General features: G+C 28.8%; 1 long non-coding RNA gene across 1 annotated transcript; it reads left to right on the top strand.

The window, feature by feature from the left end:
• Nucleotides 1-4,480: 4,480 nt before the first annotated feature.
• Nucleotides 4,481-7,557, top strand: LOC126742723 (uncharacterized). The gene is made up of 3 exons (XR_007662706.1): nt 4,481-4,707; nt 5,223-5,484; nt 5,540-7,557. It is a non-coding gene; the product is annotated as an uncharacterized LOC126742723 (long non-coding RNA).
• Nucleotides 7,558-15,063: the final 7,506 nt, after the last annotated feature.

The raw sequence follows: 15,063 nt of genomic DNA, 5'->3' as shown, positions 1-15,063 counted from the left end.
GACTCACTTAACTCAGCCGCTGGATATTCCTTTTTTCCGACCTTTTAAAATTCATTGGCGAAATGTGTTGGATGAGTGGAAAAGCTCTTCTGCTGGAAGAAGACATCCTACAGTCCCTAAAGATGTTTTTCCATCTCTTTTAAAGGAATTGTTTGGGAGAACAATAGAAAATGCTGCAACCAATTTACAGTCTGGTTTTAGAAAAGCAGGGATTTATCTTTTCAGTCGGGATCAGGTTTTAGCTAGACTTCCCAGCAGCAACAGGGTTAATGAGTCTTCTGATTATGATTTGATCAATAAATCGTTTACAGGTTTTCTTAAAAATGTCAGAAACTCAGAAACTGTTCCCCGGATTATCAGGAAAAAGAAAAAATTAAATGTTGAGCCAGGCAAAAGTATAGGACCAGATGATATCAACGAGTCTAGTACTTCTGGAACAGAAAAAAAGAAAAAAAGTAAGCAGCTTAATAAATTTGCATTGAGTGATTCAGAGGAAGAAAGTTTAGGAGAAATTTCTTTAGGCTGCGATACTCTATCAGAGACTTTTAGTGATATGCTACCAACCTTGGTTGATGAACCTTTGTCACAAAATAATCAATCTAGTACAATATCTGAAGGCGATTTTGTTATAATCATTTTTGAACAAAAACATTTTCCGGGTGTGGTCGAGAAAACAACAAAAAATGGGTACATGGTCAGCTGCATGGAACAAATTGGGAATTTATGGAAATGGCCAATACAAAAGGATGTCCTAAAATACTCTAAAGAAGATATTGTAAAGAAAATAGAAAGTCCAAAATTATTTTCTAAGAGTAGACAACTGTATTTAGTTACAGAATTGCAAAAAGATCAGGCTAGCTAGAACACTTTAATTTTTTTAGTTAATTTAAAAACAAATCTTGTGTGTTTTGTTAAAGATACATCTTGTGTTCTCTATACATTTTGACTGTAAAAAGTTTAACCTAAAAATTTGATTTTACTTTTACATATGAGGGGTTATAAGTTTTCTTTTTTGGTAATTGAAGTGCTTGGATACGATTGATCGAATATTGAAAAGTATGTTAATTTACCCTAAAATACCTTTTTTTTAAATAAACTTCGACTTTAAAATCTGAGTTTTATTTTTCATTATCGGTTTTCTGAACCATAGTTGCGTTTCAGTATACCAATTTTGGTCCAATGCATCATTTAGATGATATGATCATTTTGGACCATAGTTGGGCAACTACGGGCCCAACATTGTACCGCTTACTTTTTATTTATTTTGCTTTATATATAAGGTCTATCTATAATTTGTTTAAAAAAGCTAATAAGGTCACCTAACAGGAACATATCTTAAAACAAACATTTGGTCTATAGGGCTTTGTACACTTGTAAATCAAGAGAAAATCTAAAAAGTGGGCTATTGTTAGGGGAAATTACGGTACTCATTTAAACGTTACATTCATAAAAAGGCTAATCGAGTTTCCACGATAACATAGATCCCAAATTTCATTACCAATTTTACGGCAGAAATTCATTGCTTTCTGTTGGCACGAAATATTTTCATTATTAGGACGCCTATACCGTCCGTGTCCACCTGGTTCCAGTCCGTTTTTAATGAACTGTGTCCGTTAGAAATTTTATAGGGTTTGCATTTATTTTTTGATAAAATGCAAAACGGGAGATTACAATGTCAACCCTTCCGTTATTCGCTTTCATTGATGGTATTTCTGTCTCTCTATTATTCGATTGACAAATATTTAACTTTGCTCGGATTTTGCCTATAAATAGAGAGAGCAGAAGTTAATAAAAATGAATTTTTGCTTTATTACATTTTAAAATTTGCCTAGTTATTTAGATTTTTATAAACAGGAATATGTAGAGAATAAAAAAACATAAGCAAAAGGCCTTATAATTATCAAGTAAGACAGATTATTCTTATTTTAGTGCATAACTTATATGTATACGACGCCTTTTTTTTAATAACTTTATTTTTTGCTAAATACCCATATTTTTAAATTTGTCCTGATAGTATAAATTTAAAGAGATCAAAGCTAAACCATATTTGATGGAAAACGCTTAAAAATTATAAACTGATAGATAAATATTGAACCTTCCTTTGGTGTGTTAAAGCTATATCTTAAATATAATTTTAAGATGCTAGTACTTTAGAAAATTTAAAAAGCTCTTGTATTTAAAAAAAATCAGTAAAAAACTTAACTTAATTTAGGTGGTAAAGTTAGATACATAAAAGAACTTATCAGTAGAACATTTTCCTGGTAAATTTTCCAATTTATTATTGTTCGCAAACTCACAGCGAAAAGCAATCTGTGAAAATTAGTTTTGAAGTTAAAAAATGTCTTTTTGGTACGATCATTAGTTTTAAATGGAAATTCATGTTTCATATGACGTGTAACGAGTAGCATAAAAAGGAACAAAAATATTGAGAGAAAGCTTTTGCATTTCGTTATTGTTTTTATGAAATTGATATGTCCTGATGAATATTTTTGAGAATAGCCTTTTTCATTTGAATTTATTTAGAAATTATTGATGTCAAAAACGTATAAGAAAGGACTGGTTCTGTAATATATTTTAAAACAGCTAATGTAAAGCCGTCTCAGTTTATCATATACTCACTGGCTTGACCTGATGACCCTGCAGGTCATCTTGTAAGTGTAATTATCATAAGTAAGTTAGTAGTTATAGTTTAAGGTCTGATGATGCTTTTTTAAGCGAAACATGTAACCTTAGGAACATATAAAAAATATTTTGAAACCGAGACTTAGGGTTTTTAATTTTTTCTCTTTGACAAGATGATATATCATTTATGCTTGGGGTGTTGCTATGTCACATATTTTAAAAGCGTTAGGAATTAGGAATAAGAATGTTTTTTTTTATTTAAAAATGTTATATTTGCTTTAAAAATAGGTAAAATCAATTTCTGCGTTTTATTTTTTATCTAAAATCCAACAATTTTGTTTTTGGAAGTATGTGTAAACTTGACAACCTAGTATTGGTATGTTTGTAAACAAAACATACCATTTATTTTGAGCACTTGTTGAACCCAAACAAAATTATTGTTTATTAATTCGAGCCTTTTAAAGTTCTAAGCATTAGACTCTTACTTTTATAGCTTCAAAAAATGTCCATCTCTAGTCGATAAATATTTCTTAAATATACAGAAAGTACGATGTATGGATTTACGAATTCCATGGCTTAAAAAAAGAAAAACCATTGAACAATTAAAACTGAAAAAAATAGTGATGAACAAGTATAGTGATGATAAATTTTGAGACTTGGAGTTTGATTCATTGCTATTTAATTGAAGACAGTCTCTCTGAGAAAAAATGGACTATTTCTTTGAATTTAAAAATTAAAAGCCATTCGAGTGCCAAAAATTGAAAGCCATTTATTACAGAGGAATGGCAAATCCTCGGTGTGGTGGCTTCACAGTTCCATTTAGACTTCAAAGAGGTTTTCTAAGATCTCAGAGCCCACAAAAACTCGCTGATGACGACCCTCCAGATAAGAACGGAACCGAAAATGTGCTACGCCTCTAAAACCATAGCAGCTGAGCTTCAGAAGCAGTGTACAGTTCTGTAGCTCAATCATCTTGTAGAATAATAAACGGTAGGGCATAACATATATAAAAAAGTTTTTATTTAATTTTTATATATTTTATTATAACATTGTTGTTACTCATCCTGTATATGTAAATATATTTTTAGCTTGTCGATTTTTGGTAACCCCTACAACTTTGCTAATAATTAATATTATTATTTTTAACAAGTGATCATATATAGATTTTATATTTCAAATTATAAAATAAACTAATGTACGTTGCATTTTGTTGCCTACATATTTAACATATATGTATGTTAATACGGATTACTGTGTAGTTAAATTGAAAGGTCATATATTTTACTATTTACGGTTTATTTATTTAGGATAAATAATATCCTCAATTTCTGTTTCACTTGATAAAATTTAATTGACGATTAATTATTAATATTATTTTTTTGTTGTTTTTAATTAAAAATAAATATTTGTGAGTATATGGTAAACTGAGTTTGATAATAAATATTAATTTGATTATATTAATATAATCAAATATTAGTTTAATAGCTTTATATTAGCTGTTTTAAAATATATGACAGAACCAGTCCTATCTTATCGTCGGTTTACTTTTAAAACCTCCTAAGTCTGATTTTTACCATTTTTGAGGTTTTGATACAAAAAAAAATTTAATATTATCATTTAGCATCCTGTAAAAGCTCTCAAGTCTTTAATTTATTACAGCGCCATCTATCGAACAATGATTAAATCTTCTATGTCGTTAAAACGCGTAACATTACTCAAAAGCTTCTAAGGCAAGGCGCAAATTGAGACGCGTATAGCGCGTGTGCCGCGACGCAGCACAGCACGTATTTTTGTAGCCTGGTGAATATTATGAAACAGCGCAAATTGGTGACGACTCGCGTCTACGTGCAGTCGCGTGGCGCAGTGATTGAAACGCAGTTTCTCGTGCGTGAGCGGGCCTGGCTGTGTTGACAGGAGTTCATTTGCAATTTGTCTTTATATTTACAATGGGTTCGGAAGAGTAGCTTATAGAGGTAGTCAGACAACACAGAGAACTTTATGATACAAAACATCCGAACTACATGAAAACCAAATTAAAGACTAGGATTTGGGGTGAAGTTGCAAAGGAGTTAAAGTCTAAAGACGGTAAGTAACAATATTTATATAAATAAAAGAGTAACTAACATAGTACATAGTTTTAGTAATTTCCACTCATAACCGTTTGGTATTGCCATGGAACACTTCGCCAATTATTCTCATAGACAGTAATTTTCACACATTATTGAAAACATTATACAAATTACGGTTTCACCAAAAATGAACCCAACTTTTGATTTTTAAATGAGACACCCCATAAATTTTTGGTTTTTTTAATTCTTCACATTGATTTACTTAAAAAGTGTAAATCAATGTGCAGAATCCAAAAAATCAAAAATATATGGGATGTCCCTTTAAAAATCAAAAGTTGGGTTCATTTCCGGTGAAACCGTAATTTGTATAATGTTTTCAAAAATGTGTGAAAATTACTTTCTATGAGAATAACAACGTTGCCAAATTTGAAAAAAATCGATAAAAAAATAAACGAGTTAAGGGGTTTATTATTAATTTGGAATCAATAACTCAGTAAAACTGACTATTATAGGTCAATTATTCTGTTTAAGATGTACGGGGGTTTGGGCAGAAATAAGTTTATGGTAGCTCTACAAATTTCAATGAAATTCACGGTAAAACTTCCTCAATAATGGATAATACGTCTACTTTATTTTTGGAAAATAATAAAATAAACTAGACTAAATGCGACAAGTAACGAGATCGAAAGTGAAAATTATTTTGAACTTCAGACGGAAATAGATGAAGCTATTAAAACATTAATAGATGACTGTGGAGGACATGATGAATTAATGTTATTAGGCGAGATAAATGGTAAGTGTTCTTACTTAACTTCTAAAGATACTTTATTATTATGAATTTACCGTAGGCGCTTCAGAAAATGCATTTTCGGACCTCAACCTAGAAACTGACGGGGGAAATAGGGTGCAAGACCTGTTGCGGAGCCTGGAACGTCAGGAATAGTTACCAACCTACCAAGTAGTGCAATGCGATGACGATGATGAGTACTTACCAAGTGAAAGCAAAGATGAACACCTTGAGGTCAATAAAAAAACTATAAAGGACAGATTTTGAAATCGAAGATAGTGAAAAAGAAAATGAGATATTAGTGGAAAATATAGAAGAGCACATTAAAATAAAAAAAAATAGAAAACGAAAACCTGATTCTGGAAGCTGGAAAAGACAAGAGTGTAAGAATAAACGTGAAAAGGGTGATGAATATGATGGACTTAGAAAAAATGCAGAGGGAAAGTGGATATTTGACGTAGCAAAACCGCCTCGTCAAATGAAACATTTCTGTAGCTGTAAAATGTCGGAAAAATCTAAGAAACTAAAATGCCGAAAATTCACAGAAGAAGACAGACAACACATTTTTAATCAATTCTGGCAAAACATAACTTGGCCTCAAAAGAAAACCTACATTTCAAGCCTTGTAGACAGCACAGCTCCCAAAGATTTAAAAAATCAAATCAATGAAATTTCAAGACGCTCTAATACGTTTATTTGTTATTTAAAGAAAAATGGTGTTTGCGAAAGAGTGTGTCAGGTCATGTTTATTAGCACTCTTAGTCTAGGAACTTGGTCTTTGCACAACTGGGTAACATTAGGTATAGATCATAATACCGCTTTTCCTAATACTTATGTTAATTTAACTCAGACTTATAAAATTAACAATAGAAATGAATCAGAGAAAATCGGATTAAAGAACTTTTTCATGCCATTACCGAAAATGGAGCTTCATCGAGTAAAAAATATTTGGAGCCCATTTGGCAGACTAAGGCTGCATTATACAGAAGTTATATTGAATACTGTGAAACTAGGTCTATTAAACCTCTCTCCATAAAGTCATTTCATGAAGAGTTTGCTTTAAATAACTTAAGCCTATACGCACCCAAGAAGGATCAATGACCTTTGTGTCTCATATAAGGCGGGAAACGGTGACGAACAGATATATAACCAACATGTTTCCAGAAAAAATAGAGCACGCGATAAAAAATCTACAAATAAAAGCACAGCTCATCGTGTTTTTACAATGGACCCTCAATCGGTTCTTCTTTGTCCAATGGCTTCGAAAATTTATTACAAAAAAAAGTTCATAATTTTACTTTATATAATTTAAGAACAAAAGATGCAAATTGCTTTCTTTGGCATGAGGCAGAAGGAAAAGTTACCTCAAATGAATTTGCAACAATTCTGTATAATTTCCTAGAAGAATCCAGTATGTGCGAAGGTGATGAAATAATTTTCTATAGTGATGAATGCACTGCCCAAAATAAAAACGTAACTTTGTCAAATGCTCTTTGGCTATCAATAAAAAAGGGTATAATTATTACGCAAAAATATTTGGTAAGTGGCCATACCCAGATGGAGTGCGATAGCATGCACTCTACAATTGAGTGAAAACTCCGCAATAGAGAAATTTATTCACCTGCTGGATATATTGCTGCATGTAAATCGGCTCGGTCAAATCCAAAACCCTATCAAGTTAAATATTTAAATCATAAATATTTTAAAAACTTTTCGGCACTTAAGTACCACACTTCCATTCGTCCTGGCTATAAAACAGGAGATCCGACTGTTAATGATTTGTGCGCCATTCAGTACAGGCCTAATGGAAAATCATACTTCAAATTAAATTTTGACGATGATTGGACGGTATTGGAAAAGAGGCTTAGCAGGAAAAGTCAAGGGGTTGGAGAAATAGTTTCTCTTTATGAAAACTCACTTCCAATTAAAAAAAGCAAATATGATCATTTGCAACAATTAAAAGAAGTTATACCTGCGGACTATCATCTTTTTTATGACACCCTACCATTTGAAGCAGACTAGTTTTTAATTTTTTGTTAATTTTTCAAAATAATTTATATAATGTATAATGTATACCTTTCTTTTATTCAGTAGCTCATAATAACATTTAAAACATAATTAAGCAGAATTCAAAATAAATAAAACTTACTAAGTCTCCAGCATTACTTGTTTTTTTGTTTCAAAACCTTAGAAGTCTCCTTAAAAATTATGTTGGTAATATTTTACCAAAAAAATAGTGTTGATTTATTAAAAATCAATTGTAATTAGGATTTAATACAATATCAATTCACGAAAATAGTGTATATGATTTTAAACACGTTTTTTGTGCCTCCTGTAAAATGTATCCAAAATGACTTAGCAGGTTTTGAAAGTAAGCCGACGTTATACGCTTTTGACATCAATAATTTCTAAACAAATTCAAATGAAAAAGGCTATTCTCAAAAATAATCATCAGGACATATCAATTCCATAAAAACAACAACGAAATGCAAAAGCCTTCTCTCATTATTTTGTTCCTTTTTACGCTACTCGTTACACGTCATATGAAACATGGATTTCCATTTAAAACTAATGATCGAAGCAAAAAGACATTTTTCAACTTCAAAACTAATTTTCACAGGTTGCTTTTCGCTGTGAGTTCGCGAACAATAATAAATTGGAAAATTTACACGGAAAATGTTCTACTGATAAGTTCTTTTACGTATCTACGTGACTTTACTACCTAAATTAAATTAAGGTTTTTATTGATTTTTTTTAATACAAGAGCTTTTTAAAATTCCTAAAGTACCACCAATCTTAAAATTATATTAACTCTAATAACATATAGCTCTAACACACCGAAGGAAGGTTCAATATTTATCTATCAGTTTATAATTTTTAAGCGTTTTCTAACAAATATGGTTTAGCTTTGATCACTTTTAATTCATAGTGTCAGGACAAATTTAAAATTATGGTTATTCAGCAAAAAATCAAGTTATTAAAAAAAGGCGTCGTATGCATATAGATTATGCACCAAAATGTGAATAATCTGTCTTACTTTATAATTATTATAAGGCGTTTTGCAATTTATTTTAATGATGCTTTTTATTCTCTACACCTTCCTGTTTATAAAAATATAAATAACCAAGCAAATTTTAAAATGTAATAAAGCAAAATTTCATTTTTATTAACTCTGCTCTCTCTATTTATAGGCAAAATCCGAGCAAAGTTAAATATTTGTCAATCGAATAATAGAGAGACAGAAATACCATCAAACAATGAAAGCGAATAATGGAAGGGTTGACATTGTAATCTCCCGTTTTGCATTTTATCAAAAAACAAATGCAAACCCTATATAATTTCTATCGGAAACAGTTCGTTAAAAACGGACTGGAACCAGGTGGACACGGACGGTATAAACGTCCTAATAATGAAAATATTTCGTGCCAACGGAAAGCAATGAATTTCTGCCGTAAAATTGGTAATGAAATTTGGGATCCATGTTATCGTGGAAACTCGATTAGCCCTTTATGAATGTAACGTTGAAATGCGTACTGACAAATTTTTGGTGATTAAACTCTTTTTAAACTAGTCGATTTACAATAAAAAGTGATTAAACTTTAAGGGCTTTTTTAGGCTAATTCAAATTAAAAGCCACAAATCTGGTTAAACTTAACATTGCAACATGTACAAAAAAACAATTAAAGGCTTTAATGCTTTCACATTTTATATTGTTTATTGATTTATTAATTTTCTTATTGTTTTCAATAAGCATAAAATTGATTCTAAGGCTTTATATAGTTTTTAGTTTACTGTAATCTTAAAATTGTAATTCTTAATTTGAGTGAAATGATTCGCTGATATATAACGTTTAAAACTAAAAATTGTTATTTTAAAATAAATTAAAATGTTTTATTAAATCACAAACTATGTACAATAAAAAATGACGTATGCTACTAAGAGCTGCAAAATTCGACAAATTCTTTTTAAAAACGCAAATCAAATATTAAATCAAAACACAGTTGCTATTCTTAACTAAATAAATATTACATAAAAAACTATATCCTAAACATCACCGATCAATATTCATGATTTAGAAGAAAACTCTCATAACCTTTCATCTCTATCTCTTAAGTCTATTCTATAAATTATATAAATTAAATTTTTATTATACTCCAATTGAATTTTCGTTATCAGAAATGAGAAAACTTTGAATTGATTCCTGCTATCAAATAAGGGAATACGCCTTATATAACAGCTTTATTTTAATAAAGTTGTTATACGATTTAAAAACGTTATACAACACTGGGCAAGTTAATTGGAAATAAAAAAGCATTGTCTATAGTTCAATCCATTATTTTTATATACAAAGTTTTGGATATAAAAAAATTGATAAAAAAAATATATAGATAAAATAAATAAATTTATATAGCGAACGAAGCTGCAACCATAAAACACCGATTTTACTAACTTTTTCACTAATTATGGTTTTTTAATAACTGCTCTAGTTTCGGCTTATTTTATACTAGCTAACTAGTTAAATTACTTTATTTAATTACTTTACATTCGCACATAGTTATTACAAAAATTAAACGTATTATAAGGTAAAAAAAGGCATCGCATTCAACTAAATTTTGAGAATAAAAAAAATATATTTTAATTGATATGCCTAAATACCTGCTAAATAAATAAACTAACGAATACGCTAGAAATTAAATTGTTTTTACACCAGAAATTTAAACAGGTTTAATTTCGATTTGGTATTTAAATTACAGTAATAATACATGTTTAAATTGGCTGTTTAAATTTCATCTCATGCTTTTTAAATTTTCGTATATTTCCGTAGTGGAATTAAATAATGTTTTGTAATAAAATTAAAAATAGAATAATAAATGGGGTTGGGTTGTGTAATAGTTAATTGGTAATGGTAAATATATTTATTTAAAAATTCAATTGAATGAGTTTTGAATATTCTAAAATATTGTTTACAACCAAATTAAAAAAAAATCCATATTTAATCATTTATTTCCAAATAAACATGCAGATATTGGGTTTCATAATTAAAAAATTTGAGGAAAGGATTAATTCATAATTAAAAAAGACTGTCAAATGTGACTTACGTCAATAAATATTATTTTATTATAGAGTGGCTGATAAACGTGTTTTGTTCATGTAAAATCTAACAAAATTATGCCTTTGTTATCTAAAATTGAATACACAGCCATCCAACTAAAAAGTGTTCCAGACAAAACCAAAAAATACTACTGGGGACATAGTGAAGCCACTCCAATTTTTGCCAATAAAGTTGTTTTTTTTATTTTTCGTGTGTGTAAATTACAAAACATGTAATTATAGGCGTACAAAGTGGTAAAGAATCCTATACATTTATAATTTGAGCCCTAAAAGTTTTCAAAATTGTCCCAATATATAAATATATATTTTTTAGTTATAGCAAAACTAGGAGCTATAAAAACCTTGTGCAAGCCGGCAATAATTACGCATTTAACGTATGTAAAAAAACTTTAATTAAAGTTGCTAAAGTCACTATTCCTGCACGATCAATCTTACTTATGATTTATCAGGCATCTTTTCAGTAAAGTGTGACCTGGCATTTTTTTCTTTTCATACAGAGAACTTATTTTGTACTTATGTTATGGTAAACTAATACTTTGCTGCCTCGTTATAATGTTTTTAGTGTTTTGTATTGCTTTTTCTTTATTTATCCCCATTCTTTTAATTTCTCTTTAATATAATATAGATGCATTATGGTTAAGTAGAATATTATTTCTCTACTAAACTTCACCATCCATGCATATTTAGGTTTAAATATTAATTAAAATTAAAGTAGTTTAAAATCTATTAAAGACCTTCGTTATTTATAACTTAACGTAAAATGTCTTAATTTATTATTTACCTAAGTGTATATTTAGTACTATATTTTTTGCAAAATAAATCATTGACTTATGTTAACAAAAATATATTTTGTGTATTTATTAAACACAGAAAAATATATTAAATATCTTCTGAAAATTAAAAAAATATAGTACAAATACCTTAATGTCAAAAGAATCTTTAATAAAATTCATAAACGCCTTAAATTCAAATATTATTCAAATTTTTCCATACAACGCCTTAGCATATCACTTAATATATATCAGAAAATATTTAATATTAAATACCTTATAAATATTAAGTGACGTTTAATATTAAAACTTGTGATACTTCAATATGGCTTTTTATAAAGCTCTGCTGTAAAATATCTCTCTTAGAAATATAAAAATTCTTGAAGCGGATTTTTAAAGGAAGCAGATAAAAAAGTTTCTGAGAAAGTTTGAAAGTGCTTGCAAGAATTGACAAACTAAAATTTTACGAGAAACTTTTCATTTGTCCACTTGCAAGGGCATTTTATTTTGTTACACCAAAGATTACATAAAGGTAACATATTTTATTGATTCTTGCTAAATTAATTAAATGTGAGGTCAAATAAAACACAAGTTTTGAATTTTAATGTTGCCGACATTTTGGCTCTATGTATATTAGACCCTTAGAACATTAAAAGAGCAGAATGAGCATTGCCTGGGAACTATAGGCTTGCAACATCTTTGATGCAATGATGCCAAATGCTTAAGTAGAAATGATAAAAAACGCATTATAATATTATATATAGGGTGTCCATTTAATATCGTGGTGCTCGATTGCGGCTAAATCTTGAAACGCAAAAACTCAAATTCACTTTATTATTATTTAAAAACTCAATTTGTCTAGACGAGTGGGTCTTGGCATGAGTGCAGTTCAATTTACGCTAAAACCCAATAAGATTGAGAGGCATATATGCAGGTTTTATATATTACAGGTATTTCCAATTGGCCTAGCGAAGCTATAATATTTTACATTCTTTAAAAATGAATATATAGCTCTTGTTTGACTTAACTTATAGGATTTATTAGAGATAATTTATATAATATAAATCAGGAAAATAAGAAAAATCGATAAAGGAATAAGATTAAAAGGTTTTTCTATAGGTTTGGTTTTGATACTCATTAAATTATTGATCTCTTATAACCTTAACATGAACATTCTAATGTATAATTGGACGTAATTTATAATTTAACTTTTACTAAGCCAAATGCCTTTAGAAATTTTACCCTTTTAACATAATCTCGTTATTCTTCAAAGGTCTTATAAATCCACCCTGTTTAACAATAAGGATTAGGACTTCAAAATGTTCTTTATCTGATACTAAATCTTGCCCTAAGGTTACTTGTAAAAAATTAATTAATTTTTGCTAAATATACAGTAAAAGCTGAAATTATACAACTCAGCTGCTTTATTCTATTTACCTAAATAATATGCTTATGCTTTAAAAGATTCTATATAAGAATTTTTTTTGACTTAGCATAAAAAGTTTTATACTAATACAAATTATATTGGCTTAATTCTACTTTTATTTGTAAATTTTGTGTAATTTTATGAATACACAAATTGTTCTTGTTTGTTCATCGTATTAATTTAATTTATATTATTATTTATTTTACAACGTGACAACAAGCGCCAAGTAGAAGTAGTAGTACGTTGTAGAGTTTTTACGAGGCTTATTGGCAGTAAATACTCCAGTTTCTATTATTTGGAAACTACCAGTTCTAAATAAATTACGTATTTATAAACATGCGTTTCTTTTATTCAAACAAATGCAAATGAATGGAAAATTTCTAGTCAGAAATACTGTGAATTTCCACAAAATATTTCCAGCTTATTTTCAATACATACCATTCAACATCAGTCATATTATCTCTGGCATGTTAACCGAGATACTTGATCCTTTTCCTAGAATAAAGTATATATATTTTGAATAATATAGTAATTCGAAAGCCCTTGGACATTTTGCTTCGATTTATTTTTCGTTTATTACTGTCGTTTATTTTACAATTTCATTTAAATCCGACAAACGATAATTGCTGATTTTATAAAGTAATATTAAATATATTTAAATTTAAAATAAATTGAAAATATTATTTACAAATATATACATTGAAAAGTTTTCCAACCTTTAAAGTTAAATATTCATTTATTAATTTTTATACACTATTATACAGGGTGCCTTCGATTAAGTCGGCACTATTGGTATCTTTGTTCCTTTACAAAGATAACCTAAACATACCTTTGTTTGAAGCTAATTTTTCAAAAAAAGGTATGTTTACCCGTAAAAATGTACACTATTGGTCCCAAGAAAATCTTTTCCTTACTGATCCCAGAAATCCTCAAAATCAATTTAGTATAAACGTTTGGTGCGGCTTAATAGGAAGCCAAGTAATAGGACCTGTGTTTTATGATGGCACTTTGACTGGAAGGAGATATGTTGATCTTATATTACCTGGAGCGCTGGAAGATTATTTGGATAATGTTAACTTAAAGAGACGGCAACAAATCTATTTTCAACAGGATGAAGCACCTCCCCATTAATTAAATGATGTAAGAATATTACTTAATAGACTGTTTAACGATAAATGGATTGCGACACGTGGCCCGATTCGTTGGCCATCTAGGTCACCAGACCTAACCCCTCTAGATTTTTATTTTTGGGGTTACATAAAAAATGAAGTGTATAAAAAAATACAGAACCGTTGATAAACTTCAAACACATATTAGGCAAATAATTGGATCAATAGATAGAAGATCAATCTTAAAAGCTACAAGACGTGTGCTTAAGTGTCCTCAGAATAGTATTGAACAAGATGGCGATGTTTTTGCTTATTTATTGTAAATTAGTAGTTTTACTTGATGTTATTTATTTCAAAGCCAACTTGCCTAAATTTGACAAAATTATTAATATCGCTATAACTTTGTTATTTTTAGGTTTAGGCTATTAGTGTAAATAAACTTTTTTATAAAGAAAATTATTATCTTTTGATGTATGTAAAAATATATAGGGGATTCCATTTAACAAAAGTACATTTTTTACATTTTCTCGAAAACGCGATGTTCAATTTTTTTTCTGTTTGCACCATTTTAATCAACAGAAAAAATCCTACTAGTTTGCTAATTTAATCGACCCTGTATCTTAAATATTTACAAAGATACCAATAGTGCCGACTTAATCGGAGGCACCCTGTATATTATACTCAAAATTTTAACACTCTTAGAGTTTTGAGATGCTAAGTTCATATTTTTCAAATGCGAGATACAAAATTTTAGGACATTTTAGCCTGGAAAATTATTATTAATATACTTAAAAATTATCATTATTTAATTTTTCGTCGTAACTTGTGATGTTATAATTTTAGAATTTTTAGAAAAAAAATAGATGCAAAGATATGATAAATATTAAATTTGCATGTTTCAAATTATTGTACATAATTAATAGATAATTGAAATTTTGAGCCAGAGTCTCATAATAGTAATTATAAGGGTAAATGGTAAGTTTTTAATTTAAGATAAAGTAAGGAGAGAATTTACCATACAAAATTTCAAAATGGAAAAACTTTGAATTGACTTTCTTAATTATATAAAAAATATGAATTATATTGAAACTTTACTTTGTAACCTATATAAAATTATTCTGAAAATTACTGAAAATATCAATATTTCAGGTTATGCATAATTCTTAAA

This window comes from Anthonomus grandis, chromosome 1 (genome assembly GCF_022605725.1).
Source record: "Anthonomus grandis grandis chromosome 1, icAntGran1.3, whole genome shotgun sequence".
Lineage (NCBI taxonomy): Eukaryota > Metazoa > Arthropoda > Insecta > Coleoptera > Curculionidae > Anthonomus > Anthonomus grandis.
This window is presented reverse-complemented; position numbering and strand designations above follow the sequence as displayed.